The sequence below is a fragment of the Rhipicephalus sanguineus genome, chromosome 2 (genome assembly GCF_013339695.2).
Source record: "Rhipicephalus sanguineus isolate Rsan-2018 chromosome 2, BIME_Rsan_1.4, whole genome shotgun sequence".
Classification (NCBI taxonomy): Eukaryota; Metazoa; Arthropoda; class Arachnida; order Ixodida; family Ixodidae; genus Rhipicephalus; species Rhipicephalus sanguineus.
Window position 1 is genome coordinate 6110338 of NC_051177.1, and position 27793 is coordinate 6138130.

Consider the following 27793-nt stretch of genomic DNA (forward strand, 5'->3'; position numbering starts at 1 on the left):
ACTCTCAGTTTGAACAGCGCTCCTGTTGCAAAGGCGGCCGAAGCAGCGAACGAAACTAGCGTGCTTCAAGTGTCGAGCTGTGACACTTGATACTTCGCGCTCATCGTCTGTTTGTTCGTTTAGCGGCGTCCATTGCTCGAGTGACTTTCGCACGCTCCGTAACATGAGCGCGGACACCACGGTGAAACCTTGAAACAACCCTCTTCCCCTCACCACCAGAAAACCGCGCGAGCAGACAGCGGAAAGGCAAGGTTCTCCTTGCGCAAATATAAGAAGCGAGCGAGCTCGCAGACGACGACTTTTAAATGCGCCCGTCGTGCTCCTAGCGCCATCTCGCTGGTAATGAACAAACGCTTATAAGCGCCGGCCGTCTCTGAGTCCGTCCAGCAGTAAAAGGTGTGTATGTAATGCTCGCCGTTAGCTACGCGGAGGATCTGCGTTTCGTGGCGTAGCGGTTAGCGCCACTCGCTGCGCAGCAAGAGGTCTCTGGTTCGATTCCGCGCTCAGGAAGCATTTTTCTGCATTATTTTTCTTTGGGGCTTTTGTATATATATACATATTTATACATATACGGTGCATGACGGCGACGGCGACGGCAAAATTCAGCCGAGACTGTCCATATAATTGCTATCGCAATAATAACATATTAGGCGAAACGTGCGCCAGGGGCCGTACAACGCAGGATGAGGTGGCATAGTGACCGCGGTGCAAAGGCTGCTGAGTTGGTCGGTGCAGGAACAGGATGCGCACGCTAAACCAAGGCAGGTTGCATGGCAGTGATTTGCGCATACGTCGCGGGCGGAGTTGGTGGCGGCGGAGTGTCGGATGTAAGAGCGCAAGCCATGGATGAAAGCTCCTCTTTGATGATGTCGCGCAGCCCAGCAGACGAGGAGTAAGGCGGAGGGGTGGGCGCACATGACAGTCCTTGCGCTTGAAGCTCTTCGCGAATCAGAGTACGAATCAACGCACGCAAGTCCGCATCCGAGGATGGCCGGATGTCAGTGGCGTCGAGGTGCAATCGGATGGCTTGTAGCTCATCAAGATGTTGGCAAGTCGTGATGACATCCTCGTTGGTGGTGGGGTTTTTGACGAGCAGAGCGTTGAATGCGACATGGCCTATCCCTTTGAGGATGTGTCGAAAACGATCAGCTTCTGACATTGCCGAGTCCACGCGTCGGTAAAGGGCAAGTACGTCTTCGATGTACGAAGTGTACGTCTCCCCTGGGTGTTGGACACGCCCGTCAAGCTTTCGTTTCGAGACCTCAGAATGGATGTTTGCTGTCCCGAAAATCCGCGGCATTTGTTGAGAAAACGTAGGCCAGTCAACGAAGCTGGTCTCGTGGTTGAAAAACCACGTTTTTGCTACGTCGGACAGATAGAAGGCGACGTGACGAAGCTTTTGAGGTTCGTCCCATTGATTTACACACTTGTCATGTCATACTCCTTTAGCCATACTTCAACGTCGCCGCGTGGGAGATCGGATAAGATGGGTGGGTCCCGCTGCCGGGCGGTGACGGTCCACGCGGGGGCGTGTGGTTGGGTGGGTATGGCGGATGATCCGGGCAGCGTTCCTTGGGCCATGACAGCTGATAAGCGGAGCAAGCGGGGACCCGAACGAAGCTCCAGGGAAACGCAACGTCGTAGAGGACCTGGGGATCGATGGCAACCTCCACCATTCTGCAAGACGGCAGCATAGTTGTGGTCTCGACGACGTTTATTCGGCAGAGTCACCTGACCAACTCTTCCAACGAAGAAGACGGTCACAGTGATGATGATTATATACAGGTTACACTATATATATATATATATATATATATCAACGCGACAAAGAAAAAAATCACAGCATATCCACGGAGTGAATGATGATGAGTGGGCGAAGCTGCGGAGGTTCATCGGTAAACCGTGAATCTTCCGTGAATTCTGCCCAGTACATCATCACCGACGTGAGATCGGGCGCGTTTATACTAAAGGTTCGATGAGTTATGACGACTTGCAGCGCACTTTAATTTTACATGTACGCTGTGAATTTTCATTGTTTAGAAAACCATTGCTTAGAAAACATCTGGCGTCTTTCGTTAAGCAGCTGGCGTCTTTTCGTTTTGCTTTAGAAACATCTGGCGTTCTTTCGTTTTGCTTTTACAAAACATCTGGCGTCTTTTGTTGGTTTATTTCATCAATCAACGGCGTTTTGAACAAAATTTTTATTGTTTAATCACGCACAGGAGAAATCTCACCAGGCACTACCTTGGAGGTAAAGAATGGCTGCTAATGGGAATGAGAGACAGAAGAAGTCGGCTTTTAGCTAACGCTGCGAATTTTTTATTGTTCAACAACGGACAGGAAAAATCTCTCACCGGCACCACCTTGCAGGTCAAAGCGTAAGACTGGTTACATACTACGCTACGAGGGACGAACGGGTGCCGCTATAAGGAGCTTCGCCCCTAAAAAATTGGCCGCGTATCTGCGTGCTTCGCTGCAAATGTCGTCGAAAGACGGCGATAGTGTTCTGTCGGCCGTACCACATGAGTCCTCCTCCTTTAAGTTGAATCGCCGCATCTGGCTCATAGCGTCACATTTTCAGCGCAGCCTAAGAACCACTAGGGTCTTTTAGAATTACGTACCTATGTATTTTCTCGTAAATAATACACCACCTAATACTTACGTATTGATGTCGCGCCTCAGATATGCGTAATATTTGGTTTTTGATCGACAATGTTCACAAGTATGAATGCCGCTGCTAGTTCAAGATGTCTGGGCGTTCAGCAAGTGCGTTAACTTCGGCAGGGTGGCTGAATCGTGTGACAAACAAACAAACAGACAGACAGACAGACAGACCAAATTTTCTGCGTTCAAGTATCCCAAGAAAGGCTATCGTCTTTAATAATTCAGAAATACTTTCCGACGCACGGAATCGAACGGGCGACCTCTCGCTCCCCAGGGCGCGGCGTTAGACGGCTAGGCGACGAAGAGTACCGTCATTCAGCATGCTAACGGCGAGCTGTTTATATACACCTTTACTTCAGCGTGCTTTCTTGCTCACCAGCGAGATAGCACGAAGTGCGCGAGGGGCGCTCTTTAAAGGACATCGCCTCGCTCGTAGCGTTGCGCGCACGCCTCTGTGCACTTCGCTCTATAGGTCGTGGTCGCCTGCGTGCGTGCTTATCTCGTGGAGGGAGGAGGAGAAGGGGTTGTATATCTTGTGGTTTCACCGCGATGTCCGCGCTGAAGTTACAGACCGTACGAAGGTCACTTCGCTCGCTGCAGCGGCCGCATTTGCAAAACGAGCACGCTGCTCAGACACAAATAAGTAACAACTGTGACACTGATAGTTCGCGCTCGTTCTGTGTGTGTTCTTTTCGTGCTTCCTTTGCGTTTGAGCGACGCGCTTAAAATTTCGAGCTGCTTTCCCTTCTTCGCATTACATTCCAATTTGTTCCCATCGCATTCATTGCTTCACCTTTGCGGTGATACTGTTGACTTTTTTCGACAAATTAAAGAGTAAAAAGGGCTCACATACAGACAGGGTGTCGGAACGAAATGTTTTTCGTTTCGGTTTTAGGTTCGTTCCACCACAAAAAGTTCCGTTCCGTTTCTGTTCCGGAACAAAAAAAAATGTTCCGTAACGGTTTGTAACGGTTTTTTATGGAAAAATTTGAAGTTAAGGTAATCCTAACGAACATTGGATTTGTGATGCAGTTACTTGCCCTGCTCTTAGGAAAGTGGGACAAGGGTAAAATACGTTCTTCAGAGGAGCGGAAGTAACTGTACCACGAATTTCTACCAACTAGCACAAACCAGCATTATTTCAGTCATAGTATTTATTTTCTCAAAAGACAAATACGAATTTTTAAATGGGCTCATTGCTTTGTGTCAAGGGAGTGAGCACGATCTCAGAAGCAGCACGTCATTGAATGTACTCTCTGATGTGCGAGACCGCTGTTCTGATAAAGAGATCGCCAGGCCTGCGCGACACACGCAGCACAGTCACAACGAAAGCTGGAAGAGCGGACTTTGTAGAGCCCGCTGGAGAGTCTCTTGGGGCAATAATACAAGTACACATGCAAGGTACGCACTACGCCATAAATCATCCCAATTCTTCTGAAGTAGAGAAGTTCCCACTATGCCATTTTTCGTCATTCTTCGGAGTCTCGTCGTACACGCTACACATCTGTAAGGCATTATGTGCACTTTGCGCTGTGACTGATGATGATAAAGAATTATGGCTGAGCACTTTGCAGTGGGTGGGAAGCAGTGTGGCGGAATGGGTGCCTCCATTCCATTTCACTGCCATTGCGGGGAATTAGAACTTGCCGCCATTCCATTCCTTTCAATTCCTCGGAATGAAAAAACTTTGCCCATTCGCACTCCGGGAATGGCCGGGCAGTTCAATTCCATCAATGTAATTCCTCCACGTAAGAAAGGCATCTTGATAGTTTTATCGAGTTAAGAATGAACGCCCCATAAAGCTGATGTCATTAGATGCATTAAGAACTGCAAGAGTACGCAAAACAGGTGACCAAGGTCGAGGGATAGTAGCTTGGTGACAGATCTCGTGCAGTACAACCAACCTACTAATTCCCATAGGGGCAGTTCTCCCGCTGCCTATAGTATTTGCATGGTCAGCATGTTTGAACGAATGGTAGTGTTTTATTATTGCTTATGTTTAAATGTGTTAATGCTAAAATGACGACGAAGCCTATTTTTATGCTGACAAAAGTAGTATTCAAGAAGACTAAGCAGTTTTGCCACGCGTCCGGAGCGGTTGTGAATATGGAGAAAAATAAGATTTGGTTAATGAGGAATAAGACCCTCTAGATCTGCTGGTATTGGTTGGAACAGTGCGCCGCTTGGGCACCTTGTGCCTTTGTACCGAATACGGAACACTGGGCGGCGCTGCTCGTCAGCACTCATGGTTGTCAAGCGCTCCTCGCAAGCATAGAAGCACTAGCGTGGCACTGTGGTGGAAGACCGGACTGCCACGCAGAGGGCGCTGGTTGAAATGCCATCCGATCCTAGAAATTTGTTTCTCATTTATTTTTTATATCACGCGATAGCGGTCACGGACACCGGCGGCGGTGGACAACTATGGCGCCAAAATCAGCCGTTATTATCTCATAACAGCTTTCGCTGTAACAAACTTCAGCGCCGACAATGCCCTCTCTACGCTGGCCTGCGTGACAGGCGCGCAAAAATCCAGTTGCGTTAATATAAACATCTCTGGTTGCCACTGTTTTCGTTTTTCGCACAATTTCAACATATCTTTGCTTTGGAATTCCTGCCTGAGGTACGCGCTAATACCGTACCCTGAGATATGCTCACATTGCACGAGCTCAGTGGCTCCGGATTGCGCAGTTTTCTCGTGAACCGAAAAACGATTGAAAAAAATTTCGTTTTCACTCCGGAACGTAATAATAGATAAAGTGTCGGTTACGTTTTCGTTCCAGTCCAAAATATCGTTTTTTTTTGTTTTTTCGTTTTCCCTTCCGTTCCGACACCCTGCATACAGAAAACTTACCTGAGTGATATATTTTGTAGGACGCTAAATCTACAATTTTTATAACGCGAACTCGATAGGGTAGGTGTAACTCTTAACGCGAAAACCCAAGATGTTTCATCAATCGCAAAAATTAACCGTCGGCGTCGGCGTCCCGTGTCGACGGCGTCAACATGAGTGATGCAAAAAGTCATAAACCGGTGATGACGTCCACACATGACGTTATCGTGACATCACAGATCGCCACAACTTTTGACGTCATCATGACGTCACCTGATGTGACGTAATCACATGACATCGTCGTTTTGCACTGCCGCCGCAATCGGTGGGCCTGTGGGAACAGGCAGACAGATGTCGATGCTGTGAGACCACGAAATATATATTTCGTCTGGAACCATTTTACACAGACGCGATCAACAACACTGCGACCGTCTCGTGCTGGTAGCTTCGTCGTCGTCTTTTCCTGGTCCCATTCTAGCGATGAAGTGGCGGGTTTGTTGCAGATGGGCCGCAATGTGGACGCGGCGAATACCGCAGTCGGAAGTGGTTGTAAGATGCGACGTTGTCTAAGTGTCGGTGTTCAAGTACGCAGGCGTGAGACGGACGACGGAAACAATCTCTTCCCGGCCGTTGATGATTAGACAGAAGTGTTTAGGTGCGCGGTTGACTACCTTAAACAGGCCATCATACGGGGGCTGCAAAGGAGGTCGCACGGCATCGTGTCGCACAAAAACGTGCGTGCAGTGTTAGAGGTCGAGACTGACATACGCACTACGAGATGTTCTTCGTTGTGGAGGCGGAACCACGGTACACATAGCGTTGCGTAGATGGTATGCATAGATACCGTGGACGGCTCACTGAAGGATTCGCCAGGAACTCGAAGAGTAGTTCCAAATGTCAGCTCGGCGGTGCTTATGGAGGAGTGGCCACGAAGAGACGTGCGGATGGCGGCGACTTGAGCTGTTAGTTGTTTTACTTTTCGGGTGAGCTCCTCATTAGCAGCCGAGGAGACGCGCATAACTGTCGCCACTAGCTGTGCTGTTGGGCGAATGGTCTTGAGGGTGACGAAGCGTGGCCAGGGAGGGAAAACCAACGTTCTTAACCTTGTCAGCCAACTGAGCCAGAGATTCCAGTGTGGATGCTGAAGACGCTGTCAGAATCATGCGGACCTGCGTTGGAAGGCACTGCAGAAAAATTTCCCGAAGAAGGGTGGTGTTCGGAGACGCAGCGAGATCGGGCGCCAAGGTTTGCATGCGACGCAGTAGGTCAGTAGGTTTATGATCGCCGAGTTCCTCTAATGTAAGGAGTTGCCGCAGTCGATGTTCTTCGCTCTCGGTAGTGCACCTGATAAGGGTCTCCTTAAGATGATCACAAGGATGATCGGCTGAAGGATAGAGTAGAACGTCGCGAACGACCGCACCAGTATGAGGCGGAAGCGCTCCGACGACATGATCATACATGGTTAACTGTGAAGTGAGCTGATGACGACGGAAGAGTGACTACACGCTGACGAACTGGGAACTTTCCCTCCCAAAGCCTCCTACGCAGACCTGTGGACAACATGCCAGCGAGGAGTGAGAGTCCCATGCATGCGGAATACGTCGTCTGCTCAGGGGCAACTAGAAGCTCGTTTCAAGCGCTGTATGGCCTATAATTCGGGCAGTATCCTCCGTGGACGACACCATAGAAAACCACCTTCACCCTATCGCCGAGAACAGTGGAGGTGTTCAGGAACCTGCTGACATCAGACAGACAGCCCGGCTGCGCCCTGCTATCCGCCGTCGCCGATAGGAAGCCTTCCCGCACTTTCCATCATGGCTCCTGCGCGAGGTCAGCTGACATAGCAGCTGCGCCCGGCTCTCTACTGATAGCAGGACACCTTGCAGCCAGTTTGGTTCTGTGTCATTAATTCCGGCACAAGGGCCAGCTGTCCCAGCCAGGTTTTGCGTCATCCAGCCGGGAATTCGGGACCTCCGAACCGCCACCGAAATTGCGTTCGTGGGTCTCGCGGGACTATCGTCGACAAGAGCGACGACCGAAGGTGAGCCCGTTCCGGGCATGAGGACCTCAAGCAGGCCTCTTGCCTCGCACTCTGGCATTCACCCAACGGATAGCATTACGCCCCGCCTCTCCTACGCGCCGTGGACGCTCTCCGACGGGAGCGTCACGAGCACTCACCTTGATTTAATAATAATATCTGGGGTTTAACGTCCCAAAACCAAGATATGATTATGAGAGACGCCGTAGTGGAGGGCTCCGGAAATTTCGACCACCTGGGGTTCTTTAACGTGCACCTAAATCTAAGTACACGGGCCTCAAACATTTTCGCCTCCATCGAAAATGCACCACCTTGATTTCTTTTACCCCTTTCCGTAGCACCATTCTATAGCATAATCTCTTTCAAGTGTATTGTTTTGTTGTAGTTTTAAATGTGAAGCATTTCTTAGCGAACTTCTGCGACTTTGAGCGTATCTATCTATCTATCTATCTATCTATCTATCTATCTATCTATCTATCTATCTATCTATCTATCTATCTATCTATCTATCTATCTATCTATCTATCTATCTATCTATCTATCTATCTATCAAGCCGCCTACGACTTTGTGCTCTCCTGGTCGCTTGGTTAATCGAATGTACACCAAAATTGGTATGGCGTAACATGACTGTATGACGAACATAAATGACAAGTCAAAACATGAAAATCATGACACGCCTGTCATGTACAGCATGATTTACATGCCACGCTCATGGTGCGCTGGCGGCCGTTTCGCTAGCTTCATATACACCAAAATTGGTATCTTGCGAACGTGACTTTGTGACGAACATAAATGACACGAGTTAACATGAAAATCATGACACGCATGTCATGTACAGCATGACTTACGAGCCACGCTCATGGTGCGCTGGCGGCCTGTTTCGCTAGCTTGATCTACCCCGAAATTGGTATTGCGTGACGTGACTGTGTGACGAACATAAATAACACACGAGTTAACATGAAAATCATGACACGCATGTCATGTACAGCATAACTTACGTGCCACGCTCATTGTGCGCTGGCGGCCCTTTCGCTCGCTTTATATACATCAAAATTGGTATCTTGCGACCTGACTGTGTAACGAACATAAATAACACGAGTTAACATGAAAATGATGACACGCATGTCATGTACAGCATGACTTACGTGCCACGCTCATGGGGCGCTGGCGGCCGTTTCGCTAGCTTGATCTATCCTGGAATTGGTATTGCGCGACGTGACTGTGTGGCGAACATACTGTAGAGAAGCATTGGAACCTTGTAATGGGCCGTCCTCTCCAGCGCCTTCTAGTGGGTCGCCCTCTTCGCCTCTTCTCGGAGAGCACGCCGCTCGTGCTCGGGCTCGTGAGAGTCTGCGCTCCGTCGTGACTGCTGTGCATCGTCGCCGTCAATCCAGCCGTCAATAAACGCATTTACAAAGTGGTGGAGAGTGCTGTACCGTCACCACAACTTCGGTCTCCATTCGATGCCCCTGGAGCTTCGATCCCGTACCGTGCCATCTACCATGCCGCAAGACGCCGCTCTGCAAACGCCGCCTCCTGCCCCGACCGCTTGTCCCGGTGTCCCCCGTATCCGCGACCCTCCTGTTTTCACCGGCGCGGATGGCACTGACGTGGAGGACTGGCTCGCGATTTAGGAACGGGCGAGTGTTCCCAATAAATGGGACGAAGCAGGCAAGCTGACCAACTTGGTTTTCTACCTCGCGGGTGTGGCTGGCATGTGGTACAACAACCATGCATCCGATTTCCCGACGTGGTCCGATTTCAAGACCGCCATCGTCAACGTGTTTGGCCGCCCTGCCGTTCGTAAGCTTCAAGCCGAACAGCGCTTACGTGAACGAGCTCAGCAGGCAGGGGAATCGTTCACGAGCTACATCGAAGATATCCTTGACCTGTGCAAGAAAGCCGACGCGAGCATGTCGGAGTGTGACAGAATCAGGAATGTTCTGAAAGGCATCGACGACGATGCCTTCACCATTCTCCTGGCCAAAAACCCTCGCACAGTGGCAGAGTTCATTACCCTGTGCCAAAGCTACGAGGAGCTGCGCCGGCAGCGCTTGATGACCCGTCGACCGCCATCACGCGATGCTGATCTCGCAGGCTTGTCGGCAATTCCTGACCACTCCACCTTGCTCGCCGAAATCAAGTCGTTCGTGCGTGAGGAAATTGCCCGCCAGGTCTCTCTACTGGCTTTCACTCCACCGCAGCATGTTGACCAGCCGCCAACTTCTGCCAACTTCTGTCTCCTCTCCGCCGAGCGATTCAGCAAGAAATCGCGGAGGTCATTCCCGAATACCACCAGCCGCCTCTAGTGCCTGCACCACTAAGCTACGCGCAAGCTGTAACCAGGCCGCCCCCAGCGATTCCTGTGGCTGGCCCGCGGAGTTACGCCGAAGCCGTCGTCGGACCACAGGCCTTCGAAGCGGCTGTGCCGCCTACATACGTAGACCCCAGGCCCCGACTGATGCCCACAATGCACTCATATCAGCAGCCGCCTCGTCCATCCCGTTCTGCGACATGGATGGGACCCGCGAACCGCTGGCGCACTTCCGACAACCGCCCCATTTGCTTTGCGTGCGGTTGCGCCGGTCACGTCGCACGCTACTGCAATCGCGTGCAGCCGCCTCGGGTCGCATCAACCCTGACCAGCTCGTCAAGCAGCCCTTATTATGACCAAGCGCCGCCCATGTCACCGACGTCCTGCCCCGCACCATCTACCCGCCGTTCACCGTCTCCACGACGTCGCTCACTGTCGCCGATGCGGCCACGTCCGGGCTCACGCGACCAGGAAAACTAGTCGTCGCAGTCCACGACGCAAGGGCTGCGACGCTATCGACCTGCGAAAGCCCGCAGCGAAGCCCCTCGAACGTGATTGACGTGTTTGTGGACAGTGTTCGCGCGTCCGCCCTTATCGACACTGGAGGCGCCGTATCCGTTATGGACGCCAAGTTTAGCCGACTACTGCGAAAAGTGACGACGCCGCTTTCGGGGCTCTCCCTCCGTACAGCCAGCGCCCAAAGTATTCACCTAACAGCGGTGTGCACAGCTCGCCTCATTATTCAGGATGCTCTATACGCCGTCGAATTGATCATAATTCCTTCCTGCTCTCACGACGTCATCCTAGGATGGGATTTTCTCTCCCGCCACGACGCCGTCATTCATTGCGCACCAGCCGAAATAGAGCTCTCACCATTCTCTGAATTGGCGCCGGCAGACAGTCCATCGGCTGCGGGCAAGGTACTTGTCAAAGACGACACCAAGGTGCCTGCAAACTCGTCGACGGCGGTGTCAGTGTACTGCGCCAGTCTCTCCGACACCGTTGCACTTCTCTCGCCATCTGACCGTGTTTGCACGAGGAAAGGCATGCTGGTGCCTTTCGCGACCGTGCAAGTCACTCAGGGCAGTGCGTAAACTTTTGTTATCAACCCATCTCCGTACAGTGTTATGTTGGTCCGAGGGAAATGTCTCGGCAGCGTGGAACCCCTCGAAGACGCACAAGTTATGGACGAACCAGATGAAATGCACTGCCACAGTTCCAGTACGCTCAGCGCTGTTTCGACGTCTGGTTCATCACCCGCTGATGTCTTTGGTTCCTCCATTGCTGACGACCTTACACCGGTCCAGCGTTCCCAACTTCTGGGCCTGTTGGACGAATTTCGCTCTTCTTTCGATGTCGCTCAAACTTCTCTCGGCCGCACTTCCGCCGTTACGCATCGCATCGACACTGGCGCCCAACCACCACTGTGGCAACGTCCATATCGCGTATCTCCCACAGAACGCCGTGTAATCAACGAGCAAGTTGACGACATGCTTCGACGAGATGTTATTCGACCTTCTAACAGCCCCTGGGCGTCTCCTGTCGTTCTTGTTGCGAAGAAGGACGGTTCTGTGCGGACTACCGACGACTCAACAAGATCACTCGTAAGGACGTGTATCCACTACCGCGAATAGACGACGCGATTGACAGCCTGCAAGGAGCAGAATTCTTTTCATCTCTCGATTTGCGCTCAGGGCACTGGCAAGTACCCATGGCTGATGACGCTCGACCGAAGGCCGCCTTTGTCACGCCCGACGGCTTGTACGAATTCAACGTCATGCCGTTTGGGCTGTGTAATGCGCCCGCCACCTTTGAGCGCATGATGGATACCGTTCTGCGCAACTTGAAATGGCACACATGCTTGCGTTACCTGGACGACGTCGTCGTTTTTGCTCCGGACATATCCACGCATATCCAACGCCTGCGGCATGTTTTGGCGCGTTTGATCGACGCCGGTCTACAACTGAATCTAAAGAAGTGCCGATTTGCAGCACGGCAGCTGACAATACTCGGTTATGTCGTGTCCAAGGACGGTATTCTTCCCCATCCAGCCAAGCTTCGGGCCGTGACCGAGTTCCCCAAACCTACGTCCGTCAAAGAACTGTGCAGTTTCGTAGGACTGTGTTCCTACTTTCGGCGCTTCATTCGAAACTTCGCGACCGTCATATCGCCGCTGACGAAGCTCCTCAGAAGTAACGGGTCCCTCAATTCATGGTCGTCAGAGTGCGACGACGCTTTCGCGAAGCTCCGTCGTCTGCTGACGTCGTCTCCCATACTACGCCACTACGACCCTACGGCCCCTACAGAGGTACACACAGACGCCAGCGGTGTTGGCCTTGGCGCTGTCCTTGCGCAGCGCAAACCTGGGTTCCCTGAATATGTCGTGGCATATGCAAGTCGTACGCTCACCAAAGCCGAGACCAATTACACCGTCACCAAAAAGGAATGCCTAGCGATCATCTGGGCCCTTACGAAGTTCCGACCTTATTTGTATGGTCGCCCATTTGATGTCATCACCGACCACCATGCACTCTGCGGGTTGTCATCATTGAAGGATCCATCAGGCCGCCTCGCCCGCTGGGCACTTCGCCTACAGGACTACGATATCCGCGTGCTGTACCGCAACGGACGCCAGCATGCTGACGCCGACGCACTCTCGCGCTCCCCCTTGCCTGACGACAATACCCACAGCTCAATGTCTCACAATGCCGTTTCTTCCATCGACGTTCACACTATCGCTACCGAACAGCGCAAGGATCAATGGATCGCTTCACTGCTAGACTTGCTCACTGATCCTTCGGCACCACCATCCACTCGCGCGTTGCGTCGTCAAGCCCACCATTTCGCCATTCGCGACGACCTCCTCCACCGACGCAATTACAACGCTGACGGCCGCCAGTGGCTACTAGTAATACCCCGCAGTCTGCGTTCTGAAATATGCGAATCGTTCCACGCTGATCCGCAGTGTGCGCACTCTGGGGTATCGAAAACATACCACCGCATTCGCCAACGGTATTTTTGGCGAGGCATGTACCGCTACGTGCAGAAGTTCGTTCGCTCCTGCATCGATTGTCAGCGCCGCAAAACTTCAACGCACCAGTCACCAGCAGGTCTGCAACCTTTACCTTGCCCTGACCGGCCGTTTGGGCGCGTTGGCATCGACTTGCATGGGCCACTCCCTCTGACTTTGGCTGGTAACCGCTGGGCCATCGTCGCTGTAGACCACTTTACGCGATACGCCGAAACCGCCGCCCTCCCAGCGGCTACAGCGCGCGATGTAGCCTCCTTTCTGCTCCGCCGGTTCATGCTGCGCCACGGTCCACCCCAGGAGCTGCTCAGCGATCGAGGTCGTGTCTTCCTGTCGGAAGTCGTCGAAGCCATCCTCAAAGAGTGCAACGTTGTTCACCGCAAAACTACTGCTTACCACCCGCAGACGAATGGGCTCACGGAACGCTTTAACCGCACGCTCGGCGACATGCTCTCGATGTATGTCGCCGCCGATCAAACAAATTGGGATTCCATTCTACCTTTCGTCACCTACGCCTACAATACCGCCCCTCAAAGCACCACTGCTTTCTCACCATTTTTCCTATTGTACGGCAGGCACCCGTCGCACACAATCGACACAATCCTTCCATACAAGCCGGATCGATCTGAGTGTGCGCCTATTTCTGCCACAGCCAGACTTGCTGAGGAGTGTCGCGAGCTTGCGAAGACCTTTACTACGCAGGACCAAGAGCGGCAGAAAAGCATCCGTGGTGAGACCAACACTTCTGCACCCGCGTTCCTACCTGGAGCACTCGTATGGCTCTCGGTACCTACCACTGCAACTGGCCTCTCTTCCAAACTGCTGCCCAAATACGAAGGCCCCTACCGTGTCGTCGAACGCACATCCCCGGTCAACTACCTAATTGAACCCATCGACCCATCTTCCGACATGCGCCGTCGAGGCTGCGACATTGTCAACATGGAGCGCCTCAAGCCCTACCATGACCCGCTCATAGTGGCCAGCTGCTAGGTCGCCAGACGGCTCCCTTTTCGTACCCGGGGTAATTGTAGAGAAGCATTGGAACCTTGTAATGGGCCGTCCTCTCCAGCGCCTTCTAGTGGGTCGCCCTCTTCGCCTCTTCTCGGAGAGCACGCCCCTCGTGCTCGGGCTCGTGAGAGTCTGCGCTCCGTCGTGAATGTTGTGCATCGTCGCCGTCAATCCAGCCGTCAATAAACGCATTTACAATACAAACACGAGTTAATATAAAATCATGACACGCATGTCATGTACCGCATGACTTACGTGCCACGCTCATGGTGCGCTGGCGGCCGTTTCGCTAGCTTGATCTACCCCGGAATTGGTATTGCGCGACGTGCCTGCGTGACGAACATAAAAACACGAGTTAACATGAAAATCATGACACGCATGTCATGTACAGCATGACTTACGTGCCACGCTCATGGTGCGCTGGCGGCCGTTTCGCTAACTTTATATACACCAAAATTGGTATCTGCCGACGTGACTGTGTGATGAACATAACACGAGTTAACATGAAAATCATGACACGCATGTCATGTACAGCATGACTTACGTGCCACGCTCATGGTGCGCTGGCGGCCGTTTCGCTAGCTTTATATACACCAAAATTGGTATCTGCCGACGTGACTGTGTGATGAACATAAATAACACGACTTAATATGAAAATCATGACACACATGTCATGTACAGCAAGACATACGTGCCACGCTCATGTTGCGCTGGCGGCTGTTTCGCTAGCTTGATATACACCGAAATTGGTATCTTGCGACGTGACTGTGTGATGAACATAAAGAACACGAGTTAACATGAAAGTCATGACACACATGTCATGTGCAGCATGACTTACGTGCCACGCTCATGGTGCGCTGGCGGCCGTTTCGCTAGCTTGATCTACCCCGAAGTTGGTATTGCGCGACGTTACTGTATGACGAACATAAATAATAGGAGTTAACATGAAAACCATGGCACGCATTTTCCTCAATGACATACAAGACGATGTATGCAGCTGTTTGCGGGCTGCTTCGCATTACATCGATTCCCACAATTCGTGGGATCTGCCGTCTTTTTCTCTTTGAATTGTAGAGCAGTGTCTTCGCCGCCGCTGCAGAGCTGAGCTGAGGCTAGCTGTTGCGCATGGCATGGCTGCCTTTGCCGACCGGTATAGAGCGAATCCAGGAGAGGAGGATGTGGGGATTCGAGGCGCACCCGAAGCCTTTGCGCGGGCATTTTGCCGGTTCTGCCAATCCCTTCCCTCTCCCGTGCGCCCGGGACAGAAAACGGCGCCACCTTTCGCTATGCTCTGGTTCTCGTGGTGGTGCTGCGCGCGGTCTCGGAGCCGCGAGATTCGGCGCGAATCGAGAAGCGCGCGCGCCGGGATCGCTCTCTTTCCTTGGGCAGCGCTCGGTAGGCACGTGTTTTCCGTCTTGTCGGCCGTCCCCATTGGGAATCCCCGGACTGTAGCCTGCCTGGGTGTCTCGGAATCCTCGGTGGGCGTGTTTGACTTTGTGTTAGCTTCGCTTTCGTACGCTAAGCCTAAGAGAGGTGCCTAGTTCTCGTGCGTGGTTGTACTGCGCTAAGCCGCACTTGCTGGAGGCCTACACGTACTGAAATTTGCCCTAGCTCAAGCGAACAGGTACAGTGGTCATCGCGAGAGTGCGCAGCATAGCCGCGAGGGACGTTTTCTCGAGCGGCGTGTCGAAGCTCGCCATTGTCAGCTGCGACGTGCTCGCGACTCTCCCAAAGGATAAACACCAGCGAAAAACACAGGACACAGAGAAAGAAGTCGACGGGACAAGCTGGCACTTACAACTGAACATAAAACCTCGTTTGAAATGCTTATTTAAACCCAGCGGCAACCACTCTGCGCATTTGTGACCAACCATACTTCGCCTAAAACAACAAATAAACGAAGAAAATTAGCTAAAAATAATCGCGTTCAGAAATATCATCTCTTTGCCAGATAGATGCACTGACGTGTCAATGACACAGTCATTACCCAGTTTCTTTATGTAAAATGCCTCTAAAATTTTCCTTTCGTTCTTAGTCCCACCCCTGTCCAAAACACTAGTGCATTGGAAAACCGGAGTGCACCAGCACTGCCTGCAGTGGCTCGGCAGATGAGCACCGTCACTCATGGGAAGGGAGGCCCTGTGTTCGATGAGGCGATCGTTAATACAACGGCCAGTGTGGCCGATGTATGCTTTGCCGCACGTTAAAGGGATGTGATAGATCACACACGTGGTGCAAGGCACAAACTTCGAAGCATGGTTTGTGCCACATGTAGCCCTTCTCTGCGCATGCCAGTTGATGTGACTGCAAAAATCGCCCAACTTTCGCGGGCCCGAGAGCACCAAGTGCATGCCATGTTTATTGGCCACCTTCTTGATACTGTGCGACAGCTTGTGCACATATGGCATGACCACAAATTTTCTTTTTTCGCTCGAAATGCAGAGGCAGTAGCTGCTTCTGCCCTACGCGACCTTTTCTGCTCTTTGAGCAACTTCTCGGCTACTGCTCGCATAACATCTTCTGGATACCCAGCCGACTTCAGCCGACTCGCTTGTTGCTCCACACTCGACTGTATCGTGTGAACGGAGCTCTTCTGCAAAGCGTTCTTAAAACAAAGCGTTGCTATGCCCCTCTGTTAGTTTTGAGTGGCAGGAGCTGTACGGAAGGATATCCTACTTAGAGCGCGGAGCGCACGTCCAGCACACATGCAAGTCGGCAAGGAAACATATTTCTATGTCTAAAAACCTAATCGAGTCACACTGTGGTAGTTTATAAGTAAAACAAAGAGAGACAGCACAAGCACACAAACACTTCAAAATGTCTGTGGCCACGGATTCTAGACTAGTGTGAGACGACCAATTCACAAGCACCAAAAATCATCCACATATCTAAAAATTTTGACCATAAGTTCATCGTCTAGGCTGTAGCATACCATGCGGTCAAATTTCGCCAGAAATATGTTTGTGAATAAGGGTGCTATACCAGAACCTATACATATTCAATGTTGATGAACATGCATCACCAAGGAAATCGACAATCGTGGAATTGAGGCAGTGGCCCAAAAGTTCCAAATAGGCTGTCTACTGAAAAGGGGGACAGCGCTTGCCAAGACGCTGCACCACTGTCCTCTATGAACTCGCGCTACACCGTTAGGAGCTCGTCGTGCGGCACGGAATAAAAGAGTTCTTCGATGTCCAACGAAAATCCCGAACTCACGCACGGAAGTCCGCGTTTCAAGTCGTCGACGATGCTGGCAGAGCTCTTTACGGCGAACGGGTCGTTGATTTCAAGGGCGCCTAGCTTGGACTGAAGACAGCGGCCAACTATCTTCTGCCACGAACCATCCTCCGTGACAACGGCTCGTGACGGGCACTCCGGTTTGTTTGTCTTGTAGAGATAGGGTTTGCACGAAGCTTACCCTACGAGGCGACCGGGAAGGAGCGCAACGTTCTCCACTGCCGCAGCGAACAAAGACGCTACGGCAAGGTTCGTTGACTCTCCGTCACGACGCAGAAAAGGCACTCGAGGGAGGTTGTCGAGAAACACGGGTTTATTAGCCCAAGATGCAGCACAGTGCGACAGTCACGGGCTTGCAGGCCGTAAAGGGAACTCCGCAAGACCGGTCGAGTACGCTTGCCAGAGGCACTACGACTATCACACAAAGGGCAGCAGTCGAGCACACGGACGAGAAGCCGCCTGCTAGAGCAGCACGTCAACCTCTCGTGCAGGCCTGCGAGCATCTACGGCGGGCAAGCCCGCGGCAGACGGAAGCGAGCTAATGTGGAAAGGGGGTTGTCACTGGCGGCCAATGAGGACAGGCGTTGCGCAGTGACGTAAGCTAGCGCGGTGGCTTGTCCAGACATGACGGGACGCGTGCCCGCGCGCCGGGAAGCCGAAAATTGATCGCACCAGACAAAAGGCCTGGCGCCGCCACCGCCGTGGTCACCATACTGCCGATTAACGGCGGTTAAAGGCGCTCGAGCCGCGCGGGGCCAACGCACGCGCTATCTGGGGAACGAGGTGCCAATAGGGAGGGTGCGCTCGATTCTGACAGTCCTTGCTGTGAAGAACATGCGCAGTCTGTCACCCTTACATGCCTTCACTTTTTTCTCGAGCAACTGAAGATCTGGTCTTCTGAGAAGCCGTACTGCCTCCGTCTTCGCCTTGCCTGGTTTCACGGCCGACTTCTTGAAGCTCTTGCGGATTGCAGCCAAGGCCTTCTCATCGAATGTGCCTTTCGGTAGGACAACAATGCCTCCTGTGTCTCCCTGCAACAAGGACAAGTTCTCGCTCACGAAATGATCAACCAGCGGACGCAAAACATTCTTGTTAGCGGCACGTAGCTCCGAATGGCAGCGCCAAAGGCAATCCACGCCCTCAGCAAGACAACTGGACCTCTCCTCGACGGAAACTTTACCGGAAATGGCTCGCACTGTAGACAATGCCTCGCGACCACCTAGGCGCGGGGCTAGACAGTATTTCGGGCCCTTCTTGAGGACTTCTTCATGGTGACAAGGCAGCGAAGCCCCATCCAGGTAAGTAACTGCCGTCTCCAAAGGCTGTCTTTGCCTTTTTAGGTAGACCATGGCGTACCTGATTCCATAGGGCCTCAGTCGCCTGTGCAGCCAGACGGCGATGCTCGCGAAGGTAATTGACGTTGATCCAACCGTCCTCCGATCTTGTGCAAAATAACACCAAGCAGTCCTGCAATAATCTCACTTGCCTCCAATATTCTGACTTCAATATCCTGCATATCCGTCTCCAGTGGCCAACTGAAGGCTGTGGAAACCACGCCCACCGGCTATCGCGAGATAGCACCACGTGCTGCGCAGAGGCGGTGCGCGTGGCCCAGCGGCACGGCGCAAAAGGGGCAGCCTGCGCGCTGCCCAGGGGGAGGTGCCTTGGCTGCCAGGAAAGACGGATGCTGCCACCCGGGCTGGCCGATTGCTGCTGTCGCCGATCATGGTCGCCACCTCGTCGTCTCGTGTCCCTGGACCGAACCCGCCGTATGCAGCGTAGAGTTAAATAAATTATTGTTTGTTCTGAGTTGAAGCCTCCGTCGTCCTTGCTTTAACTACAGGCAGGACGCAGCAAGCCCTGTACCCACAGTTGGCGCCCAACGTGGTTTTTGCTCCCGCCCATACGAATAGCACGGTGGACGTAGGTCCAGCCCCTCGTCTTGTTCGTTGAGTCTCCGTGTAGCGCACTCTTGTGCGTGTTGTTTTGTGGCGCGGGTTTTTTTTTTTTCCTCTTCATGGCGCAGGCAGACGGAAAGCACCTCCGGTCCGGGACGATCGTGCCTACCGGCGGCGAGCAGGATTCTTTGCACGAGCAGGCTGAGCAGCTGCTGGCACACCAGCTGAACACATTTCAGCGTGTCGCTGAGTTGTGCAACACGGTCATGGACCGCATGGGCACTCGGGCCGGCGAACCACAGCTCCTACCTCCGGCCACGCTACCCACGTACAGGGGTTACGACGACCCGAAATCAGTGGCTGACTTCCTAGAGGAAATAGACAGGTATGTCAGAGCGACCGGTGTCTTGGAAGCACACGTGATAGCTCGAATCCTGCCGTTGGCTTCACGGGATGCCGCAGGATGGTGGTGGAGGCTACAAACGCGTTTCACCACATGGACAGAATTTGAAAAGCGCTTCCGAGAGGAATTTCTGCCCCCTGGGTACAAGCTGCGAGTCCAGCGTGAGCTCGAACTAAGAACCCAGCATCCGGGCGAAAGTTTGCTCGAGTAAGTCCGGATGATGCAGGAACTGCATCGCCGAGCAGCACCTACTGCTTCAGAAAGGGACCAAGTAGCTCGGGTCATTCGACAGAGTCATCCCAGATTCAGGCCATTTCTTTATGGGCGCACATTCGAAACCCTTGAGCACCTCGTACGGGAGGCCCGCGCTGTACAAGACGCCCTGTTAGCTGAGTGCACTTACGTGCCACCGCCAGCGCCGCAATCTGCTCTTGAGCCGTCACTGGCTTGGCGCGCCCCCGTAGCCAGTCCCTAATGCGACCTGACGAGCCCAAGCTCATTCACGGCTATATCCTCCCGCGCCCTGGACCCCTTCGCACATGAGCAAGGGCGGCGCGGGGCCCCATTGAATACCGTATCAGGGGTAAGCTCTCCCTGGGAGCAAGTGTCCGCGTAGCAGCGTCATAGTGCAGAGCGCTCGCTCCTTACTCGAGCCATGCAAGAGCATAGTCGGTCGGGCCCTTAGTCCCGATACGCCGGGTTCACAAGTCCTGCGCGAGCCGACTGCGACAGGCGCTCCTGTGATGGGGACTCTGGGGGCCACTCCGCCGAAAGCCGTGATTTCAGTGATAGGTTAACTGGCCAACGCAGACATACGCATGTCGTATGCTACCAGTGCGGTCAAACAGCTCATGTGAGGCGGCAATGCTTTGCGCGCCGTAGCGCGAATGCAGGAGGTTGGGAAACTGCTTCGGCCGGCGACACTAAACACTGGCGGTGTGTCGCAGCCCACGGCCGTCAATGCCAGGAGCGTGGAACGCAGTCCGGGGCGTGTAATGGAAGAACATCAAGCTGGTGAGTCAGTCATCGTTCCCTCTGTTTGCCGCATAACGCAGGTATAGTCTCCAGAACCAACGATGGGCATTACCGTACCTGCTCTTCTCGATACCGGTTTAGGAATCTCGCTCATCGGTGACGTGTTGCTGGAGAAGTGTAAAGCTAAACAAAATGAAGTTTCGTAACAAATGTTCAATTGCGGATGGCATCAAACCACGTATCAAGTGCCGAAGGTTGTGTTCGTTTACGGATAAGCTTTAATGGCAAAACGAAGCGCCAGCGATTTGTTTGTTTGCCTGGTTCATCAGTGGTAATGCTTCTCGGCCGAGATTTTCTTGCAGACGAGGGGTTGACACTCGACTTTCCTACAAGAGGCTACCACCTTCACGGACAGTCTGAGACAACACCCTTTGCGGAGAAGATAGACTTTGTGCCTGTACCAAGACACGCGGAAAGCGTGGCAGCCATGCACATCACCCTGCCGTCAGCAGTCATGCAGTCCCTCAGCGACTTCACGGGAACGAACCACCATTGGAAGCAGCTAGAGGCCGTGCTGACACCGTTTTCAAAAATGTTTACGGAACGTCCTGCGAAGATCGACGTTCTAGTGCATCGCATCAACACCGGCGACGCCCTGTCATGGCGTTGCAACCCGAGACCGCTGAGCCAGCACAAGCGAGACATTCTCGATAAAGCCCTGGATGAAATGATCGACACAGGAGCCGTATGACCCCCGGACAGTCCGTGGGCCTTTCCTGTGATATTTGCCCCAAAGAAAGATGGTACAGCACGTCTTTGTGTGGACCACCGCAGGCTCAACGCAGTCACGGTGAGATTCCTACCCTTTGCCAGCAATATCGAGCATAACTTATGCGCTGGGATACGCAAAGTTCTTCACCACTATCGACTGTTCTCGTGGGTGTCTGCAAATCGAGGTTCACCCTGACGATATCCCGAAAACGGCATTCGCATGTCATAGAGGCTTGCTCGAGTTTGTGCGCATGCCCTTTGGTCTTTCCAATAGTCCGAGTTCCCATCAGCGCATGATGGATATGGTCTTGGGTGATGCAAAGTTTAATTATGCACTTTGGTATCTTGATGATGTGACGGTGTTTTCGCGCACGTTTGAAGAGCATCTTGAACACTCGCATACGGTGCTACAGCGCATGTCAGCAGCCGGTCTAACTGTTCATCCCGGAAAACTGCAGCTCGTTACTAACAAAATTAACCTTCTTGGGTTTGTTGTCGACAACGGCGTACTAAAACCAAAACCCAGATAAACTGAAGGCAATTGCAGATTTCCCCCCACCCCAGAATACTAAGAGCTTGCAAAGGTTTCTCGGAATGACTGCTTTTTATCGTGACTTCATTTCGCAGTGCGCAGACATCTCCCGACCACTAACTCAGTTGCTGAAGAAAGGCGCGAAATGGCTCTGGAGCGGTGAGCAACAAGCAGTTTTCGACACGCGTCTGAAAGCGATCACCAGTAACGCCTCCCTTCAGCTGCCAGATCTTAACAAAGCTTTTGTGTTACAGACAGACGCCAGCGATTACGGACTTGGCGCAGTACTTTTACAGGAATGCGCAGGTGCTCTGAGGCCCGTTGCCTTCGCAAGCCACACTCTGACCGGGGCGGAACGACACTACTCGGTAACAGAAAAAGAGTGCCTGGCTATCATTTTTGCATTAAAGAAGTTTGACATGTTTTCGGACGGGGCTCAGTTTGTCATTCAGACTGATCACCAAGCGCTCTCTTGGCTGAAACGATTGCCTAATCCCTCGGGACGATTGGCCCGATGGGCGCTTACCTTGCAGCGCTACGACTATGTCATTGAGTACAAGAAGGGTAGCACTAACACAGTTGCTAACGCACTTTCGCGTGCACCTTTGTCAATTGAACCCCAGGTCGAGCCGGAAACAGTATGTGCGGTTACGACAGCAGCTGTGACAATGCAGTCACGTTGGGGTACTTTGGTGAGTAAATAGGAGCTCCTTGCAGCACAGCAGGGCGATGGCCTTTGGCGTAAGGTGTCAGAAAAGCTAGCGGCTCGTGATCCAACTGACACCGGAAGCGACGAGGAGACCGATTGCTACCTGCTCGGAGAAGGAGGCCTCTTGTTCCGGTACTTTCCTCAGGTTAACAATGGCAGCATGGAGTCACCGTTTCGAGTTGTTTTTCCTTGCAAACTTCGCAAATCGTTCATAAAGTACTACCCTGACAGTGCTTTAGCTGGTCACTCCTCAGGGCAGAAGACTTACGAGAAGCTGTGTCGTACTGAACCCGGCCAGGGTTGAAACAGGATGTATTACGCTACGCGCGTTCCTGTCCACTTTGTCAAAAGGTGAAACCACGTGGAGGTTTACCGTTAGGAACAATGCCGTCAGTTGAGAGTACATCCCCATGGAAGATTGTTGCATGTGTCGTAATGGGCCCGTTCCCACGAGTCCGCGGCGAAACCAGTATCTGCTTGTTGTGACTGACCATTTCACGAAATGGGTTGAATTGTTATTCTTTGCGCAAGCTCACTTCGCAGAAAGTATGGGACTGCCTTCTCGAAACCTTCACGAGGTTCGGATTCCCTGCCCAGCTGACCCCGGACAACGCGACGTACTTCACCAGCAAAGTGTTCACGGATTCCTGTGACGCCTTGGGAATTCGTCACAAGCGCACCTCTGTGTATCACCTGCAAGCCAACATCACGGAACGGGTAAACCGAAATCTGAAATCTATGCTTGTCGCGCATACTGTGCGTCATAAAGACTGGGATCTGAAACTGGCAGAAATAGCGTTCGCAATTAGGACGACAGTTAATGGCTCAACAGGTTTCACTCCTGCTCAACTTAACCTGGGCAAAGAATTGAGCTTTCCGCAGGACAGTGCTTTGACATGTGCGACCGCTTCTTCAAGGCCTTATTCAAAGTTTGCAGGGGACCTGAGACAGAGGCTGACCGACGCGGTACAACAAGCCAGACAGCACCTCGATGTGTCCCGAGTGGATCAGGCAGGACAGTATGACAAGCGTCGAGAATACGTTAGCTTTGAGGTTGGGGACTTGGTGTTGAAGCGGACACACCCGCTCAGCGACGCCTCGAAAGGTTTTGCCGCTTTCTTAGCTAACAGGTGGGACGGACCGTGCTGCGATTTCAGCGCAGGCCTGGCGTTTTTTTTTCCAGTTCCGTTTTTTCACGAATTTCGGAGGGAGAAGGAAGCATTCGTAGGCCTTCACAAAGTACTCTAATGTCCCGTTCACCTTGTTATGCGTTGAATGCACATAATTTTGTTGGTGGCGAGAAGAAAATGTTTACTGGTTTTTATTGTCCTCGCTATGCTTTAGGGTCCCTGCAGCTGGACCTTCCAGACCATCCGCCGGTCCCCACCACGTCATATTGAGGGGGGGGGACGTGTGGAAACCACGCCCACCGGCTATCGCGAGATAGCGCAACGAGCTGCGCAGAGGCGGTGCGCGTGGTCCAGCTGCGCGGCTTAAAAGGGGCAGCCTGCGCGCTGCCCAGAAGGAGGTGCCTTGGCTGCCAGGAAAGACGGATGCTGCCACCCGGGCTGGACGATTGCTGCTGCCGCCGATCATGGTCGCCGCCTCCAACGTTACGACCGACCCCGCCGCATGCAGCGTAGAGTTCAATAAATTATTGTTGTTTGTTGTGAGTTGAAGCCTCCGTCGTCCTTGCTTTAACTACGGACGGGACGCAGCAAGCCCAGTACCCACAAGGTTGAAGAAGGCCGAAAAGGCCAGCTACGAGGTTTTATGCTCAATTGTAAGTGCCAGCCTGTCCCGTCGACTTCTTTCGCTGGGTCATGTGTTTTCCGCTGGTTTTATCCTTTGTGACTATGTGCCAACTAACACAGTCCAACGCCTTCGTATCGCGACTCTCCTTTTGTGTACCGTTCGCGAGCGCGCAAGCCCGTTGCTTCCCCGCGTCCCGGGAGCGGACGTAGTGCTTTGTATTGAGGTGCCGTCAAAGACAAATAAAGTGTTTGTGTGTGTTGGATCGGATACTGTAATTTGCTGCGCGGCGCTCGACACCTTTGCTAGCCGAGCGCGCGCGGAGCGGTGCTCTACACGAGAACAGGGGATGGCGGATGCGGCCCAGTCACTCGCTAAGCTGTACCGGTGGTGGTCTCTGCTCAGGTGCTGCCACGTACACTACCAGCACATGAGCGCGCCCGGAAAAACAACCTCGACTAAAGGAGTTGCTCTTAAGTGACAATAAGGAGAACAAGCAAAGAAAAACAAGCCCTTATATTTAATAACAACTTCTTTATTTCCATCAACAAGGCTGCGAGTAACACAAGCACTTTGATACAGGCCTGCAGCCACAATTCAAGCAGCGATAGCACACATTCACAAAAAAGAAAAGAAAATCAAAACATATTCGTAATACAAACATATCCTCGTCAGTCCCAGTGTACAATATATTGCACACTCGTTCTTAGCGTCAGCGCCGAGCTGCAACAGCTGCATTCGCGAAGTCCTCTTGTACAATGCATTGCGAAACCATGTGCTGCCATCTGGTCGAGAATGAGAGAATTCGACCGAGCGACGAGCCTCGCGGGCAAGTTCGAAAATCGCGTTTTTCCCTCTAACACGTTTTACTCGACACGGCCAAGTATGTTGCCCCTATTTATTTACAGCTTTGCTAAATGTTCTTGGTCTTGTAATAGAATGATTCAGGAATGTTTACGGATCATTTTGAGCACAATTGCTCTGGTGGCGAGCGCGCAACGTCTCTATGACTTGGGTGAATTGTTTTGTGTACATTGTGTTGCACACCAGGACCCAGTCCGGTTGGCGCGGGCGCTAGCGCGCGCGTTTGGCGAGCTCGCTTGCATCCTGGCTGGCTGTTGACATAGCTACAACGCAAGTTATTCTTTTGCTCTTTTCACCGTATCGGCACTACAGCGTGCGTAAATTTTCTTCTAAAAGGATACTCCTATTATCTGAGCAGCCTTTCTAATTTCGGCTAGTGGCAAATCATTTACTGAGAGCAGAATCCAAAGTAGACGACGACGAGCCGCCCGTTAAGCGCCCTGTCAACAAGATAACACCACTGCCTCCTGTCCATTTTCGTACAGCGAGAGCAGTCCGAGCTTTCGTCACAGAACTCAGCATCTAGGTGCCGGAAACCCGGGTGTGCCCAACGCACGAAGTTCCCTTGCATGCATTGTGACGTTTTTCTGTGTATCACTGCTTCACGAAACTGTTATAACCGGTTTCATAAATAGTATGAAACTGCTTAAAACAGTTTCGTGAAGAGCCGGTACCCTTTGTGTGCCGCTGGTAAACATTTTCTTGCTCGTTCCTTGTAATTCGTAAATCAGGAACGTAGTCAATTTCGAGGGGGCGCCCCGCCCCCTCGAAATTCGTCCTATTCCCGGGCAACTTTGTTTTCTTGTTGCCATGAAAAGGCTTTCGAACAGTTCGGCCTTGACCCCCCCCCCCCCCAGAAAAAAATCCTGGCAATGTACCTGCACTGAATATAGTGTTTTTTTCATCAATCCAGTCCCAGTGTGCAATATACTGCACATGTTTTGTGAGCGTACCAAGCGCCGTACATCAATAAAACTTTTTCACCGTGATGAGGTGGGCTCATTTGCCCAAAATAATGCGTTTTCTTGATAAATATGAAAAAAATTCGTAACTCGGGTCTCACGAGGATATACAAAAATTTTATACAATTTCATACAGAAAACAGCCACATCAGTAAGAAAGAACGAAGGAGGCAAGATTTTACTCTTATTTACTATGTTAGCAAGGATTGATGAATAGTTCGCGCTGTGTTCGTGCCGAAATTATTTGCAATTCAATGTGTAATTTATGAAAGTAATTTAAAAGGGTTGGTAGCGTGTTTGGTACTCTCTGCTTAGAGTAATTTGCCCGCGCAGTGACCACCTTCCACTGTTCTCTGTAACGAGTGCCATATGAATGCATGTTTTCTGCAAGTTTAGATCACTCATGGAAAAACTTTAACTTTTCTTTTATCTCTCGTGTGACCGCTACACTTAACTTATAATTGTAAAGGTTTGCTTTCAAAAATATTTGCTTTCAAAAATAAAACTGAACTATGGGAATTACAGGGTACATTGAAAAGTGCTCGAACAAACATTTTCTGCAGTGCATGAACTCTTTCAAGATTGGTACGTGTCGTCGTACCCCATGCCAAAAAACAATAACAAAAGGAAGAAAGAAGAGTGTATTGTAAACAAGAAGCTTTATTTTAAAAGGTAATATAAATCTTGACGCGCCATCATACTGACCACAGGAGCTAACTTGCCTAAAAACCGATTTCATGTGTGGATCCCGAAGCATATTTGTGTGAAAGTAACTCCCGGTATGTTCACACTGCTCACTATTTCGATTGTTTCATGTGCAAAAGAAGGGTGATGTGATCGCAGCTTATATGCTTAGATTTCGATCTGAAAATCGCGGTGTTTGTCTTTTTTTATTAATTTGCAGAACGTTTGTTGCTGACCATTCCTGGAGAGTATTTAGAGCAGTGTTGGCATTGTTGTGAAGTCTACCAAGTTCAGGGGACGAAAAAAAATAGGCTAGCGTCGTCAGCGTACATTACGTATTTTGCATCACTGTAGATGTTACTAGGTCATTTATGTAAACTATAAAAAGAAATGGGCCGAGAATACTGGCTTGAGGAACGCCTCTACTGATATGTTTTAAGTCTGAGCGGCAATTTTCAATCTGGACGTATTCATGGCGATGACCTAGGTGGCGACGATCTAGGTTGGTTGGTTGGTTGAAAAACTTTATTTGGGTCCTGCAAGGCACGCGTCAGCGCCCAGCGGGCGACTCCCACGTCGGGATCGTCAGACCAAGCCTAGGTATCTAGGTATTTCCCCCTTGTTTCGTTCATTGAGGAGTACCACGTGGCCTTGTGATATTGCAAAACCATTTTTTTAGTACTGCATGCAGAATGGTATGCTTTTCTGAAGACGAACCATCCTCCGGAAGCACACGGGTACAGTACAGTGCCTACCACGTACTAATTCGTATTGAAGAATGGTTATGTCAGCTTTAAGTTCCCGGAATCTACTGAACCTCACCCGAAAAATTATAGACAACACGTAGTCCTATCGTTCAATACGTAGGCGGGCGCCGGGTTCCCCATCAGGGGGGGGGGGGAGGTTAATGTATCAACTCACCCCCCCCCCGCCTCCTTTGGTCGACTCCCCATGAAAACAGGCTTAAAAATGGATGAATGAAAATGAAGTGGTGACCTGCTCTCACAAAAATTGGTCCTTGGTTTTCCTGGAGTAAACATAGGAAGAGCTCTTAGAATGCAGCATCAGGGTCTTCGGCTGCCATTTTCTTCAAAAACCTGCATGGCCATAACCCGGCAGATCC

At 51.7% G+C, this 27793-nt stretch overlaps 1 protein-coding gene across 1 annotated transcript in view; it reads right to left on the reverse strand.

Moving 5' to 3' along the window:
• The window catches only part of LOC119382366 (transient-receptor-potential-like protein), a 604781-nt gene that overhangs the window by 514457 nt on the left and 62531 nt on the right, over positions 1-27793 (reverse strand). The window lies entirely within an intron of this gene.